The 15,926-nt window shown below is 52.2% G+C and overlaps 1 pseudogene; it reads left to right on the forward strand.

Annotated features, from left to right (window-relative positions):
* Positions 1-2,352: 2,352 nt before the first annotated feature.
* Positions 2,353-15,341, forward strand: LOC130036158 (NUT family member 2G-like; annotated as a pseudogene).
* The last annotated feature ends 585 nt before the right edge of the window (positions 15,342-15,926 follow it).

Consider the following 15,926-nt stretch of genomic DNA (forward strand, 5'->3'; position numbering starts at 1 on the left):
TCCCTCACCCACTCGGATCCTGAGCATCTGCGTGAGCAGTTCACTGTCTGATACAGGTCCTGCCTTTCGCCACTGTGAAGGCTGATAAGCTGTAGTGGCCTCTGGCCTCGTCTACAGGGATGGGGTCAGAAGGAGGTAAGCCTGTGAGGGTGTCTGTGTATGTGAGAAAGTCTCTGCCACCTTGAAAGCCTTTGGGTTCAGAGTTATCCTGACTGGGGACACCATGTTTTGAAGGGGTAAAAGAGGAGAAAGGCCTGGGCTCCATAGATAGCTCACCTGCACAGCAATGGGAGCCCAGGAGGACCTGAGGGGACTGGGAGGGCATCCGTGGAGGTGTGTCAAATGACAGGGGGAAGGTCGTGAGTATGGACAGAAGGAGGTAGCAGGCATATTGTTGCTTTGTGTGTGTGTGTCCCTGCTTGTGGATGGGAGAACAAGGCCATTTGTCGTGTGTATGGAGGGTCTGTTTGGTGGTGGCACAGGGAACACCGAGGCATGCTGAGTCCTTGTCCCCTTCTGTGCTCTAGAATAAGTTTAGAAGGATTTGGACTTGGGCTGAGCTCAACCTGATGTGGGCAGCTCAGCAGAGATGGTCCAGCCTGAACCTTGTTGAGTGAGGTTGTCTGTGTGCACTTCTGCCATGATGGGTCCACGCGAGAGCTGGGCTACAAGTGGCTAACTGCCACAGTCAGAGCCTGACCCTCCTGCAGATGGGAACTCTCTCCTGGCTGAGCCCAGTAGCTGTCCTGGGTCAGCAGACTGGGAGACAGGTGACTTCTGCGTAGTTATGACTCAGACTCCTGAGTTGTTCTGGATTGTTCTTTTGGTGAAGTTTGTTCTTCCATGATCTGGCATTTCATGGTGCCCAGCCTGCATTTCAGCTCTGAGGTGAAGAATGATTGGTAATCACATCCCCCCTTATACCCTAGAGGGGTGTAGGGATGAATGTGTGTGTGTGTGTGTGTGTGAGAGAGAGAGAGAGACAGACAGACAGACAGAGATAGAGAGAGACAGAGACAGAGAGAGATGGAGGGAGGGAGGGAGGGAGAGAATGTGGGGGGTGGTGAGGGGGTGTCTGTATGTCTGTGGGTGTGATTTGTTGGGTTTTCCTGAGTACAGTCTGTGAAGGTCTGTTCCTTGAGGGGAGGTGGAATGTGCTGAGGCAAAATGAGCATCCTCAGAGCAGTTGGAGCCTCAGGGCCTCTGTCTTGAGCGTGATGCACACAAGCTCTAGGGCGTCTCTAGGACGAGTCTCTGCCTGAGTTCCTCGTGTGCAAGAATGGTTGCAGACAATTTTCTCTCTCCTGGCACCTGGTTTATGCCTGATGTTTAGGATCCTGTCACTGGGATAAAGTCTTAGATTATTTAGAAGATGTCACCAATTTTCAATCTAACATGACCACCAGCTCCAGAACTCTGGAAACCTCCCAGTGTCTGACTGGTGAAATCTCTGGCCTTTTCCATACTTGCTATCGTCCCTGATGGAACTGGCGTAACTCATGGAGCCCAGAACCACTCTCCAGGCCCCTCTCGTGGGAAGGGAATGTTGGAGGTAGAAACTGTGACTAAGTGTTTGAGAGACAGGGTGGCAACACCCGCCAGTGTGGAGGGTTGACTGTGGGTTTACTGTGCACAGGCTAGGCAGTGGGTATTGTGCTCCTGTCTGGGTCCCGGGCACTTCCTGGGAAGGACACATTCTCAGAGGTGTTTGCCTTCTTAGTTACTGAAGCAGGAGGCCCTGATGAGCCTACAGCCTGAGTAGACAGTCTGTCCTTTAGACTCTGTTGTCATGGGACCCTGTAGGTGCTGAGCACCTGTGGTGCGGCTGGTCCAGTCTCTGTGACTGACCCTGCAGAGTCTCTTGCCGACATACCATTGTGTCCAGGTACATGTTGGGAAGCTCCAAAGAGGCTGGAGGGCAGGGTGTGAGAGGTCAGTGCGATCAGCATAGAGGCCATCCCAGGACACAAGGACCCTGGCCTTAGGATCTCCACAAAGCATAACCCAGTTGGAGGGGAAGGATGGCCTGTGTCAGGGACTCAGGGCTGAGACAGGGCATGCCGCCTCATTCCCATCAAAGGGCCTGATCTAGAGATGGTTGAGCCAATGAGGCACCACTGCTCCCTGCACCATCCCCCTCTCATTCCCCCTCCCTCCTCTCCAAAGAGTCTTCCGTGGTGCTCCCAGAGATGACCATGAACCTTGGGGTCTCCGGAACTGCTTTCAGGGTCTTGCCCTTTCTCAATCCAGGGCCTCCCCCAGCCACCACCCTGGGAGCCGATCCAGATGCCCCCTCTGGTGACCTCGGCCAGCGCTCCTGGCATTCCTCTGGTGCTGTCACCTTTCCCCATGATGCCCGTGGTGGCAGGAGCTGCCGGTCCTGGCCCCCACAACCCTGGACCTTGCAAGGTCATCATCCAGGTCAGTCCTGAAGTGGGGCTTGTGGAGTCATCCCAGAACCAGCCTGTCATCCTGACACAGGCTCCACTCAACTGGGGGGCCGCAGAAGCTCCTACTGCGGTGGCCGGGCATCCTGCACCCCTCTACTTGGTGTCCTCTGGGCCAGAGACAATTATGCCCATCCCAGCTACTACTGTCACCCAGGCTGGGAAGGAAGACCATCGTCCTCAGGCTCCACTGCCAATGACCCAGGTGGCCCCCATCATCCTCCCATCCAGCAGTGGGACACTGACCCATTAGGTTTGTGGGGACAGTGGTCCGGCGGCCACCCGGAGCCAGGCACCCCCTGAAAGCTCCAGCAGCTCCAATAGCGTCTACAAGAACTTCCGGCGCTGGCAGCTCTTCAAGGCCCTGACCCGGAGGTACGTTCCTCAGACTCCGGACACTGAGGCCCTTTCCTGCTTCTTCATGTGAGTACCTCGGTGGTCCTGGAGCTAATGGGAGCTTCCCAGGAGGGGACTGGGGTGACACCCAGGGTAGGGTCCATGGGAGAGCTGGAGGAAGGATGAGGACCCTGTGCCCAGGGATAGCACATACAGGAATCACCCTCAGTGCATCATGGCCTGTAGGACCGGTGGCCACACTGCCCAGCACCTCAGCACAGCCCCACTCACTGGCTGTACTCAGGAATGCCATCCTGGGGTTCCGGCTCAAAGGCCCGTAGCGACCAGCCATGCCATAAGCCTCACCTCAGTCCCCTGATCAGGGTTGGTCCCGACCTGTGGTCTGAAGGACAGACATTCCGTTCCGAAGACCAGACACAGCACAGATGTACCAGGATTCAGACAGGCTATGACTGCTTGGCCTTGGCGTCTTATGACGAATCCCCAGAGCTAAGAGTGGATGCCAGCACGGCCACTGGACTGGGGTATAGGAGGCAAAGTCCACTCTGGGAGGGGAGACCAGGCCGACATTGGGGGTCAAGGCACGGGTGTGGGGCGGCGGGGGCTCCCGGCAGACGCAGACCCTGACCGAGCCTGTTCTTGCAGCCCGGTGCTGTGAACCCTGGCCCGCCTGAAGCCCACCATGAGCCTGGAGGAAGGCCTGCGCCGGGCCCTGCGGGAATGGCAGGGCAAGAGTAACTTTGACCTCATGATCTACTACGACATGGCGGCCAATTGAGTCAGGCCTGGGCAGAGAGTGGGTGTGTAAACACACAAAAATAAAAAGGCCGGCGGTCAGGCCGTTTCCCCACTCCACGGAGATCGATGGCGATGGTCAGGCGAAGGAAGGAAACGAGGCCAAGCTGGCTGGTCTTAGCAGCCGTTTATTACATGGAAGAGATGTATGTCATGGAGGCCTCAGGGATCCTCAAGCATGTGCGCCTTTGTTCTCTCAACCTGTCCTCAGCTCCATCTTCCCAGGTTCTCTGATGCACATGTCCCCCAGAGAGCCCTGAAATCTCCCTTATATAGATCATAGTACCTCCAAAGGGCGCAATATAGTGATGTCATCAAAAGGAGTTACAGAAAGAACATTGAGGGGGCAAACCATACATTGTTTCTTTACATCCACATTGTTTCTTTACATCAGCAGGCCAGGAATCCTGGCCTCACCTTTACAAGCACTTGGATTTGCATCCCAAAGACCAGCCTGGCCAGAGCTGGAAATCTACATCCCAAAGATCAGTCCTGGCTAGCACCTGAGATCTGCATATCCAAGACCAGCTAGGTTTCTGTGGAAAAGGGAAGCTGCTTCATTATACTGAAATCATTTACTGAAGGCAGTTTGGAGGGGAGAAAGTTCAGTCTCATCCAAGCTAGTCAGGACACATAGGAAAACTGCTTCTAGGACGTGTTTCTCCTCTCCTGGTCCAACCAACATAAGCACACATAATATTAATCATTTTGTATGGACACAGTAAGAAATACCTTGAGCTTATAGAATTGCTCTCCCAGGGCCATCTCAATCTCAGACTGTCGTGCTCAGGCCAGATACCTTTCCTATTCCTAGCAGCAGGGTCCTAGTCTCGTTGTTACTTTTGGATCATGACAGCATTTGCCTATGATCAAACTCTTAACTTATAGTTAAGAATTGTGGCACCTTGGCCTGGCCCATCGCGATGCCAGGGTAGCACATAACTTACCGGCTTGCCCTGGTTCCATCCAGTCCCACGTCGGGACCCTGCCCTTGGAGTGCTAGGAAGTGAGGGCAACTGAGGCTTAAGTTGAGAAGGCAGATGCCAGGAGTGAATAATATCCAAAGCCAATTAAATCCTAAGTTATAAAGCATAATATTAATTAATTGTATTCCTGTATCTATACAAAAGGACACTACATTAAAGTAAACTGCTCAAAAGACATAAGGAGAGGAGAAAGACAATATTAACTTACAGTACAGCCTCAGTGTCTAAGCAGGATGAGACCTTACAAATTGGTGGGGGAAGAGAGCATAGACGAGGTTACAGACAGGCAAAGTAATGGGAGTGACTCGGGAGCACTGTGATGGGTGCAACCTGATAAACCTAAGCTCCGTGTACTCCAACATCTCACCCTTTTCTGTTTACAAAAACACAAAAATTTGAAATAGACAAAGGAACAATTCCAATCACAAAACAGTCTCATATGTAGTAGTAGTAAAACTTCAGTCCACCCCTGAACCCAGAGCAGTGCTTGTTGTAAAGTGTCCAATAGTCCTGCATTGTTCAAGGATAATCAGAGTCATTTAGTTGCTTTTTGAAGAAATGAGGTGTGCAGATCACAATTTGAAGAGTTGTTTTTGCAACAGCAGCAGTAGTAGTCACAGCAATGAGTCCCAGAGAAACAACTGTTAAAGAGTCCTATGAACTTCAGGAAGCACTGGATCAAGCAGGGAGCACTGGAACAGGAGCATCACAACTTCTGTCAGGAGCTCTTCAGCAGGGGAATGCAGCCATTCTCTGTTCAGGTTCACGGCAGTCATAGATGTGAAACCTAGCTTATGTGTGGAAAAAACACTTTTTAAAAGTTATCAGAGGCTTTGAGCATTGGGGTTTGGTTCATCTCCATGTCTGGGGGTAGAGAAAGAGGCAGGGGGAAACTCCGGGAGAAACAGTTATCCTAGAGAGAAATTAAAAGGTGTTCCTATTAAAAGTTTTTCCTTCCTCCTTCAGGAGATGAGGCACCTGTGAATTCCAAGGAGAGGGTAAAATTAAAGAATTGTTAATCCAAAATATGGGGTCCAGGCAATGTCAACCCACAACCTATAAGCGAAGGGTATAAGGAATACTCTTTTTTTTTTTAAATGTGTATTTTTTCCCTTTATTTTATTTTATTTTTTTAAAGTTGTAGATTTACAATTTTTTGTGCTTTGGTTTCAATTATACAATGATCAGATACCCATCCCTCCACCAGTGCCCATTTTCCACCACCATGGATAATATCCCTCCCACCCCCATCCCCCCATCCCCCCTGTCTCTGTGGCAGGGCAATCCCCTGTGTTCTCTCTCTCCTTTTGGGTGTTGTGGTCTGCAAAAGAGGCATTGAGTGGCAAACATGTTCAGTCCATAGTCTACTTTCGACATGCATCTCCCCTCCTGGGAGGATCCTCCAAACATACTTTATTTGGTGCTCCCTTCTCTATCTGAACTGCCCTTTCCTCTAGGATACCTGGCTGGCCTCTAAGAACAAAAGCAACCGATGCTGGCGTGGATGTGGCGAGAAAGGGACACTCCTTCACTGTTGGTGGGAATGTCCACTGGTTCAGCCCTTCTGGAAAACAGTATGGACGATTCTCAAAAAATTAGAAATTGAGCTCCCATTTGACCCAGCAATACCACTCCTGGGAATATATCCCAGAGCGGCAAAAATGTATAGTCGAAGTGACATCTGCACTTGTTTGTTCATTGCAGCACTCTTTACAATAGCCAGAAACTGGAAGAAACCTGAATGCCCAAGAACAGATGACTGGTTAAAGAAACTTTGGTACATCTACACAATGGAGTACTATGTAGCTCTTAGAAAAGATGAAGTCATGAACTTTACATACAAGTGGTACAATATGGAAAGTATCATGCTAAGCGAAATGAGTCAGAAAGAGAGGGATAGACATAGACAGATTGCATTCATCTGGGGGATATAAAGTAACAAAGTATGAGATTAATACCCAAGAATAGCTGAGATCAGCACCAGGAGGATTACTCCATAAGGAATACTCTTAATTTGATCTCATGATATGTTAAAGGCCATTGCTTCAGGCCTTCTGATGCTGGCTCCTCTGATTTCCTTGTGAATTCCAGGTGAAATCAGCTTGGCGATGGCTTGGAGCTGGAATTTAGAGAGTTGTAAGACTGCAAAGGTCTGAAAGTTAATGCAGATAGATGAATTCGGCTCCTGATGAAATGCAATGGGACCCAAAGTTTCTTAGTGGAGTTATCTGTTGAAAGAAAAATATAGCCTTTTCCTCGAATGAGGTGTCTCCCTGCTACCCTGTCTTTGTCAATTTTTAATCAAATTAGGAGAAAGTTAATAATTTTCTGAGACTGTGTATCTTCCTGAAAATGCTTTTCAGCTGCTGTATGACTCCCCTTGAGGTAAATTCAAAAAATTTTAAAGAAAACAATGTCAAAGAATAGGAGTCAAATGGGGCATTCCTCCTTATTTATTTATTTAGTTATTTATTTATTATTAAATATGCCCGATTCATAGGTCCGGGAGGACCAGAATGAGATCTGATATCAGTAATAAAAACAAGTTCAGAGCCCTTTTGTAAAAGAGCCTGTTGCTGCTGAAGCAATTGTTGAGCTATATAGCATTTGATGATGTACTTAGAAGCTCAGTCACAATAGCAGGGAAGAGACCAACATAAACTGAATCTGAGATGATATTAGTAGGCCCTGGTACATGGGCCAGTGAAAAAAACCAATGTGGCAAGTTATAGCCTTCATTGGAAGCTCTTTCCTGATATCAAAAATAACCTGCTTCATAACCATACACACACACACACATGAACATGCAGAAGTATCCTAGCGACAATGCCTTCTGTACCTCACCAGACTCAGCATCTGTGATGGCTGAGTGGGTGAGCACCCAGGAATGAGGCGTCTCTGTGCCTCCTGGGTCAATAAGCAATGGCTGAGTGGGAGAATAACCACGTACCCATTGGCCTTGAAGCCGTTTTCCCAGAGGTGGCATCTCACAAACTAGAAGTAGAAGTTCACTTTCCCAAAAGTAAAACTGTACCAGCCTGAATCTTTGAATAACCTTCCTTGGAACTAGCACTTCACCATTGGTTCTGTTAAAAAACCTGAGAGTCGGTTGTCCAGACTGAGCTCCTGGCAGATATTCTTGGGAATCAAGACTAGAAACTAGAGAAGGCTTTCTCCACCTCTGACCTGACTGAGGTCTCTCAGGGAAGCTGAGCCCTTTTACACAAAGTTCTGCTCGGTTTGCCAGCGCAAATTCACCATAGACACAACGCTTTGATTCCAAAGTTTCTCACTTTTTTCCTGGCTCAAAACCTGATGCACGTTAGGTGCAGAACTCAGCTCCGCATGTCCCATACACGGGATAGCTTGTTCCCTGAACTCAACCGCTTGTCGGTGAGCCTCTAGATACGCTCCTTGAGGAACAGAGTCAGGGATCGGAGATGCCTTTTCCTTCCCTTCCAGACAACCATGAAAACCTGATGTGCTGCTTGTAACGTTTGCTTTAGCAAACTCCCTTTCTACCTGGGGGTTCCAATCTTGTCCCGTTGCACCAGAATTTAATCTGCAGGGACTCTGGGTGAGAGAAATGGTGACTGTATCAGAGCAGGGAATCTTCAAGGCGGCACTCCCTGCTGTGGCTGGTAGCAGTGAATCTACTGACTGGAGCTCTGAAGCTCCACACTGGGGAGAAGGGCTGCAGCTGGGAATGTCCCCTGATTTTGCGGGGCCTGAGGCTGGCCCCACTACAAGTTTCCCGAAATGGGGTCACCAGCTACGCCAAGATTGGAGGGGCAATCTCTGGCCCAATGGTTTCCATTATGGCATAGTGGACAAGGTCCAGGTGGTCGTCTCACAATTGCACGTTTGGGAGGTGCCCTGTAATCCTTACGGAGGTGGCCTGACTTCCCACAATTAAAACATTTGGCCTGAATACGCCTCTGTATGGCATAGGCCTCGACAGCATTAATACGTGCCTGATGTTTGACAGAACCAACATTCCGACATGCCTTCAAGTACCCCATTATGTCCTCCTTCTCCGTAATGGGGTGCAGAATGGCCTGGCAATCCTCAGTAGCATTTTCAAAAGTCAATTGTTTGGACAAAATCTCCTGCGTTTCCTTACCCTTAACCTGTCTTTCAATGGCTTCCATCAACCTTCCTATGAAGTCTGCATAAGGCTCTGTGGCACCCTGAATAATCTTTGTATAGCTTCCCTTGAATTCAGCATCTGCATCAATCCTCTCCCAGGCCCACAGGGCGGCGTCACGGACATGAGCAAAAACAGCACGAGGCAAGGTGACTTGCTTCTTAGGGTCGTGCCATTTCCCTTCACCTATTAACATCTCATAAGTCAATTTAATCCCTGAAAATTTCCGTCCAGCATGGCCTAGGCTCTGAAGTTTTGCCTTGGCCTCATCACTGAACCACATCCTCCACTGGATGTACTGAGAAGGGCTTAAGCACGTCTTAGCAACCACATGAAAATCTTGAGGTAGCCAGTGAGCCTTTTTATTCCAGCCTGTAAGATACTCCTTACAATAGGAAGATGTAGGTCCGTAAAGGGCACAGGCCTTTTTGAAATTACTGAGTGAATCCATTCTTAACCCTTCATAAGACGGAGACTGATTCTCCTCCAGCTCGATGGGAAAAAAGAGACGGAGCTCATGGGGTCTGGGTGGGATTGACCACTTACGGTCGAGAGCTTTCAGCTGTAAGCTTCTATCGGGAGCGTGTCCCAAGCGACCTGGAGGCTTCTTGGCTGAGGAGCGGCGGCTCCTATGAGAAGCCTCCTGTACCAAGCCGCTCTCAGACTCAGAATCTGAGGAAGTGGTAGCTGGCTCATCATATGCATCACTTTCCTCTGACGCACTAGAAGTGGAGTCAGACAGAGGAGGTGGGGGTCTCTCTGGCTTGATATCAGTAGGGAACGTTAATTCATCAGTGGCAGAGAGATTTTTGCTCTGAGAACGTGTTTGTACTGTAAATGCCTTGAGCTGCTTTCGGGGCTTGGGTACAGGAGCAGTCAAACATTGCGCATCAGGCTTCTTTCTAGGCTTAGGTATGGGAGGAGCCGAGGGTAAGGCTCTCTCAGTAGTGGGAACTTTCTTAATTTCATCCTTAATCTTAAAATCCTCTCTGTTTAGCTCCTGAAGAAAGCCTTCCATAGTATATCTAACATCCTCCTCCTCGGAGCTATCTTCCAAAGCCTTAAGAACGGAATAGACAATTTCCCAAGTTACCCAGAATTGTTTAGGGATTTGAGCCCCTTCCTTAAATTCCCTGAAGACATTACCTTTAACCTTTTCCCAAACCTCAGGCGCCAAAGTACCCTTATCTGGAAACCAGGGATGAAATTTATAAACAGTTTTTAGGCAGGACCGGAGTTGGTCCCGAGAAACACTATGTCCAGTTCTATTTGCAAAATGCTTAATCTATTCAATAAAAAAATGGCCACGATCAGTTTGGCGTGAAGAATTTTTAGAGGAATTCACGCGACTCTGTTTTTGTCCCATCTTAGTGGAGGAGTACAGCTAGCAGTTTAATTCACCGCACCACAAAATCTAAGTTCTCCCACTGAACTTTGCTAGAGTGGGGGTGTACCAAGCGCTGTTCTTACCTTTAGTTGTGCACCGGTTGGAGGCTCGTGCCGGCCCAGGAACGCCAGTTGTGTAAACACACAAAAAATAAAAAGGCCGGCGGTCAGGCCGTTTCCCTACTCCACGGAGATCGATGGCGATGGTCAGGCGAAGGAAGGAAACGAGGCCAAGCTGGCTGGTCTTAGCAGCCGTTTATTACATGGAAGAGATGTATGTCATGGAGGCCTCAGGGATCCTCAAGCATGTGCGCCTTTGTTCCCTCAGCCTCTGTCCTCAGCCCCATCTTCCCAGGTTCTCTGATGCCCGTGACCCCCAGAGAGCCCTGAAATCTCCCTTATATAGATCATAGTACCTCCAAAGGTCGCAATATAGTGTTGTCATCAAAAGGACTTACAGAAAGAACATTGAGGGGGCAAACCATACATTGTTTCTTTACATCCACATTGTTTCTTTACATCAGCAGGCCAGGAATCCTGGCCTCATCTTTACAAGCACTTGGATTTGCATCCCAAAGACCAGCCTGGCCAGAGCTGGAAATCTACATCCCAAAGATCAGTCCTGGCTAGTACCTGAGATCTGCATATCCAAGACCAGCTAGGTTTCTGTGGAAAAGGGAAGCTGCTTCATTATACTGAAATCATTTACTGAAGGCAGTTTGGAGGGGAGAAAGTTCAGTCTCATCCAAGCTAGTCAGGACACATAGGAAAACTGCTTCTAGGACGTGTTTCTCCTCTCCTGGTCCAACCAACATAAGCACACATAATATTAATCATTTTGTATGGACACAGTAAGAAATACCTTGAGCTTATAGAATTACTCTCCCAGGGCCATCTCAATCTCAGACTGTCGTGCTCAGGCCAGATACCTTTCCTATTCCTAGCAGCAGGGTCCTAGTCTCGTCGTTATTTTGGATCATGACAGCATTTGCCTATGATCAAACTCTTAACTTATAGTTAAGAATCATGTCACCTTGGCCTGGCCCATCGCGGTGCCAGGGTAGCACATAACTTACCGGCTTGCCCTGGTTCCATCCAGTCCCACGTCGGGACCCTGCCCTTGGAGTGCTAGGAAGTGAGGGCAACTGAGGCTTAAGTTGAGAAGACAGATGCCCAGGAGTGAATAATATCCAAAGCGAATTAAATCCTAAGTTATAAAGCATAATATTAATTGTCTTCCTGTATCTATACAAAAGGACATTGCATTAAAGTAAACTGCTCAAAAGACATAAGGAGAGGAGAAAGACAATATTAACTTACAGTACAGCTTCAGTGTCTAAGCAGGATGAGACCTTACAAATTGGTGGGGGAAGAGAGCATAGACGAGGTTACAGACAGGCAAAGTAATGGGAGTGACTCGGGAGCACTGTGATGGGTGCAACCTGATAAACCTAAGCTCCTTGTACTCCAACAAGTGTGGGTCAGGGTGGCTGCAGGCCCGAGCTTCAGGGGCTGCACCCAGATGGCCGAGGGGCAGGGAGGGCTTGGCAGCCCGGGAGGCCCTTCTCCTGCAGAAACTTGTTCCTCCCGGAGCCAGGACACTTTTCCCCAGCCCACTCTGGGGCTCCTGACCACAGTCTGAGGGTCACAGTCCCTGACCTGCTGTGACCCTCCAGGGCCAATGTGGGGGATCGCTGGGGGTGCTGGGGTCCGTGTCCACCCCATTCTCTACCCTCCTGGGGACTGGGCCATGAGCATTGCCTGTCCCTTACACATCCTGCTCAGTCCCGTTCAACCCGACTCATCAGGGCCTGTGTTCCCCACACCAGGTTCATGGAGTTTGAGGGGGAGGAGGAGATGGAGGTACAGAAACTGCAGTGGACGAATGGGGTGCACGGCCTGCCACTCCCCGCCCCATCCAGGCCTGGGCCTCAGGGGGCTCCAGGCCCACCGCCAGACCAGCAGACAGGTACGGACCCTGCTCCCAGCTAAGGGCCACAGGACCTGGAAAGGCCCTCGTGGGTCTTGACCTGCTAGGAGCCTTCACTCTCCCGATGACCCCCAGACCAGTGCTCAGCGGCCCCCTGTCCACGGGTTTCTCCCTCTCCTAGCACACCCCACGCTGCCTGAGGCTTCAGACTCACCTTTGAAGTGGGGTCGGAGACCCTGGGGACACAGTTGGTCCCTCCTCCCGTTGAGGGCCACCTCATCCCTCACGCAGCCACTGGATTCTAGGGCCCTGATCCAGCCTACAGGGACCCGTCCCCAACTCTGTGCTCAGTGCTGTGTGTCTGAGGGCATGGACGCGGGGTCCCCTCACATCCCTCTCTTCTTCCTTCCTCCTCAGCCTGTGTCCCCAAGAAGGCCAGACCCCAGGCCCGGGCAGCCTGCCCCAAGACACCCAAACCTCAGCAGCCCCCCGAGACCAAGGCCCCTGAGGAGATCCCTCCTGAGGCCGTGCAGGAGTACATGGACATCATGGACGAGCTGCTAAAGGCCCCCGACTCAGTCTGCAGGGCGCCCCTCGGCCAACGGGCAGTGGACAGGGAGGAGCAGCAGGAGGAGGCTGGGACCTGCCCTGACCCGGGGCTCCTGAGCTATGTGTACGAGCTGTGCTCCCAGGAGGCCTTCGTCACCAAGGTGGGGGTTTGGGTGCTGCTGTGGGGTCGGAGGGTGCAGGGCTGCTTCTGTCTAGGGCTTGGCAGTGATGTGCGGTCTTTGCTTTGAGCGCTCTGTGTAAGTGCACACCTGTGTTTGCATATTTCTGCTTGTGTTTGTGCGTAAGCGGGCAGAGGCCACTGTGAAGGCACCTGGAGCCTCTGCCCCCTCTCTGGGGAGCCTGAAGTCCCCACCCCTGCAGGCAGGGCCGGCCCCCTGTCCCAGCCTCACTGCCCCCACTCTGGACAGCAGGGCTCCCCGCATGCTGGGAGAGGCCCCTCCTGGCCTGGGGAAGCTTGGGGCAGCAGAGGGCTCCAGTGAGGAGAAAGAGGAGCTGACCAGCCTGGCCTTCCTCCAAGCCTCTTACAATAGCCTGCTGCTCTGGGGCTTACCCACGAGCCCTGGCCCTGACACTGGCCCCGAAACAGGCCCCCACCTGCCTGGAGGTCTGGGGGATGCCGAGCTCCCATCCACTCCCACAAGGGCCTTCAAGTCTACTGACCCTTCCAGGAAGCGTCCTCTGTGTGGGGGACCAAGGCAGGGCACTGCTGAGAAGACCCCCTGCCCAGGGTGCACCCCAGGGTGTGTAGGGGCTCAGCCTTGACTGTGGATCAGCAGGGCCCCTCCCGACCCCCCCAAGAGAAAGTTCCAGCCTTCCGTGGCCGAGAGGAGGAGGAAGGGGCACAAGAGACCAAAGGATGGCTGCAGGGGCTGCTCCCAGATGGCTAGGGGAGAGGAGGGTTGGGAGGGCCTTGGCAGCCCAGGGAGGCACTTCGCCTGGGGAAGCTTGTCCCTCGGGGAGTCGGGAGGCGTCTCCCCACCCCGCTCTGGGTCTCCTGACTACAGCCTGAGGGTCAGAGTTCCTGATCTGCTGTGACCCTCCAGGGCCAATGTGGGAGATGGGTGGGATTGCTGGGGTCTGTGTCCACCCCATTCTCCATCCTCCAGGGGGCTGGGCCATGAGCATCCCCTGTCTCTGCCTTATACTGGCACTCTGCTTGGACCCGGGCAACTCGACTCAGCGAGGCCTGTGCTCCCCACACCAGGTTCAAGGAGTTTGAGAACGAAGAAGACATGGAGGTGCAGAAGCCAAATGGGGTGCAAGGCCTGCCGCCCCGCACCCTGCCCAGGCCTGAGCTTCAGGAGGCTCCAGGCCCACCGCCGGCCCAGCAGCCAGGTACCGACCCTGCTCCCCAGCTCAAGACCACAGGCCCTGGGAAGGATCTAGGGGTCCTGGCCCTGCAGCAAGTCTACACTCTCCCGGGGACCCCAAGGCCTGTGCTTAGTGGCCCCCTGTCCCCGGGTTTCTCCCTCTCGCTGCATACCCCACGCTGCTCAGGGCATAAGATTCACTTATGACTAGAGCTCAGAGACCATGGGGATATGCTGGCCCCTCCCCCATTGAGGGTCCCCTCGTCCCTCACGCAGCCACGGGATTCTAGGGCCCTGACCCAGCCCACTGGAACCCGTTCCCAAATCTGTGCTCAGTGCTGTGTGTCTGAGGGCATGGATGCGGAGTCCCCTCACGTCCTTCTCTTCTTTCTTCCTCCTCAGCCTGTGTCCCTAATACGGACAGCCACTGTGCCCAGGAAGCTCACCCCGAAACACATGAAACGCAGCAGTCCCCGGAAACCAACGCTGCTAGAGATCCGCCCTGAGGCCGTGCAGGAGTACATGGACATCATGGAGGAGCTGCTGAAGGTCCCCGACACAGTCTGGGGGGTGCCCCAAGACCAATGGGCAGCGGGCAGGAAGGAGCAGCAGAAGGAGGCCGGGACCTGCTCTGAGTAGGGGTTCCTGAGCTACGTGGACGAGCTGTGCTCCCAGGAGGCCTTTGTCACCAAAGTGAGGGTGCGGGCCCAGGGCATGCCCGCACCAGGACTGCTCTTGTCCAGGCCTTGGCAGTGAGGCCTTGGCAGTGACGTGCAGTCTTTGCTTTGAGCTCTGTGTGTCTATGCACACCTGTGTTTGCATGTTTTTGCTTGTTTTTGTGTGCACGTGTGCACGTGTGTCTCTCTGTGTACAAGCAGTGGCCCTTGTTTGTGCCTTTCTGAGTTTGGTCGATGTGTGAACATCTCTGTGTGTCTACATCTGTGTGTACTGTGTGGGCTCTATGCAGACACGTGCAGAATCATGTACACGTACCTAGAGGTGGAAGAGAGTGTATCATTTGTATCAGGTGTGTGCTTGAATCCATGTGTGCTCACATGTGCTACTCTGTGAGAGTAGGTATATAGTCCATGTGCCTTTGTGAGTGCGGGTGTGTACGCGTCGCTGTGTGTGTGTGTGTGTGTGTGTGTGTGTGTGTGTGAGCGTTCCCGGCTTGTGTCCGTGTGAGACTGTGCAGCCGTCCAAGCCTGTGCAGCCGTCTAAGCCCGTGCACTGTGCTGGGGAAAGGTGTGTTTGCTTCCTCATTCCCTTCTGTTCCCTACGAGGACCCTCACCCCTGCTTCCCTCTCCCAGGTTGAGGCGATCCTTCATCCCAGCTTCCTGGAGCACCTGGTCTCCCCAGAGTCCCAGCTGGATCTCCTGGCCCTGGCTGAGGAGCTGGAGAAGGAGGAAGGACTCACCCCCACACAGGTGAGGGCAAATGGACCTCTGGAGGTTTCTGTCAGGGACCAGGGAGTTTAGGGAGGGTTCAGGTAAGGAGGTGAGCAAGGACCCTGGGCAAACAGAAAGGACTTTTCTGGGTAGGTTCGGGGAAGGAGACTCTATGGGGAGACGGTGACTAAGCCTGGGAACTCAGATAAGCCGGGCGGCATGGGTCAAGGAGGCGCGCACCAGAAACGGGGTCCCAGCAAGTGCGATGCCCTCCTGCCCCCTTCATGTGAGGCTTCAGGGACAAGAGGACATGAATACTGCGTGAAGGGAGGATGATGGAGGGTTAGATGACCCTGAGGGAGCCACAGAGCTTAAGTATCTTCTGTTCAGAGGAGTAAGAGTCACTCTCTGTCCCACCTTGCAGCCCTACATGCCCACACTGTCCATTCTCCCCCAGATTGTGCAAAAGCGTCTGTAGAACTCACAGGATAAGGATGTCATGAAGGCTCGTCCCCAACACCCGGTGACCCTAAAGGACTCCAGTCCAGCCAAGACAGCAGCAGGCCACGGCACCCCAACACCAATGTGGGGCCACAGGCCAGGGACCAG

Source organism: Sorex fumeus, unplaced genomic scaffold (assembly GCF_029834395.1).
Source record: "Sorex fumeus unplaced genomic scaffold, SorFum_2.1 ptg000063l, whole genome shotgun sequence".
Taxonomy (NCBI): Eukaryota; Metazoa; Chordata; class Mammalia; order Eulipotyphla; family Soricidae; genus Sorex; species Sorex fumeus.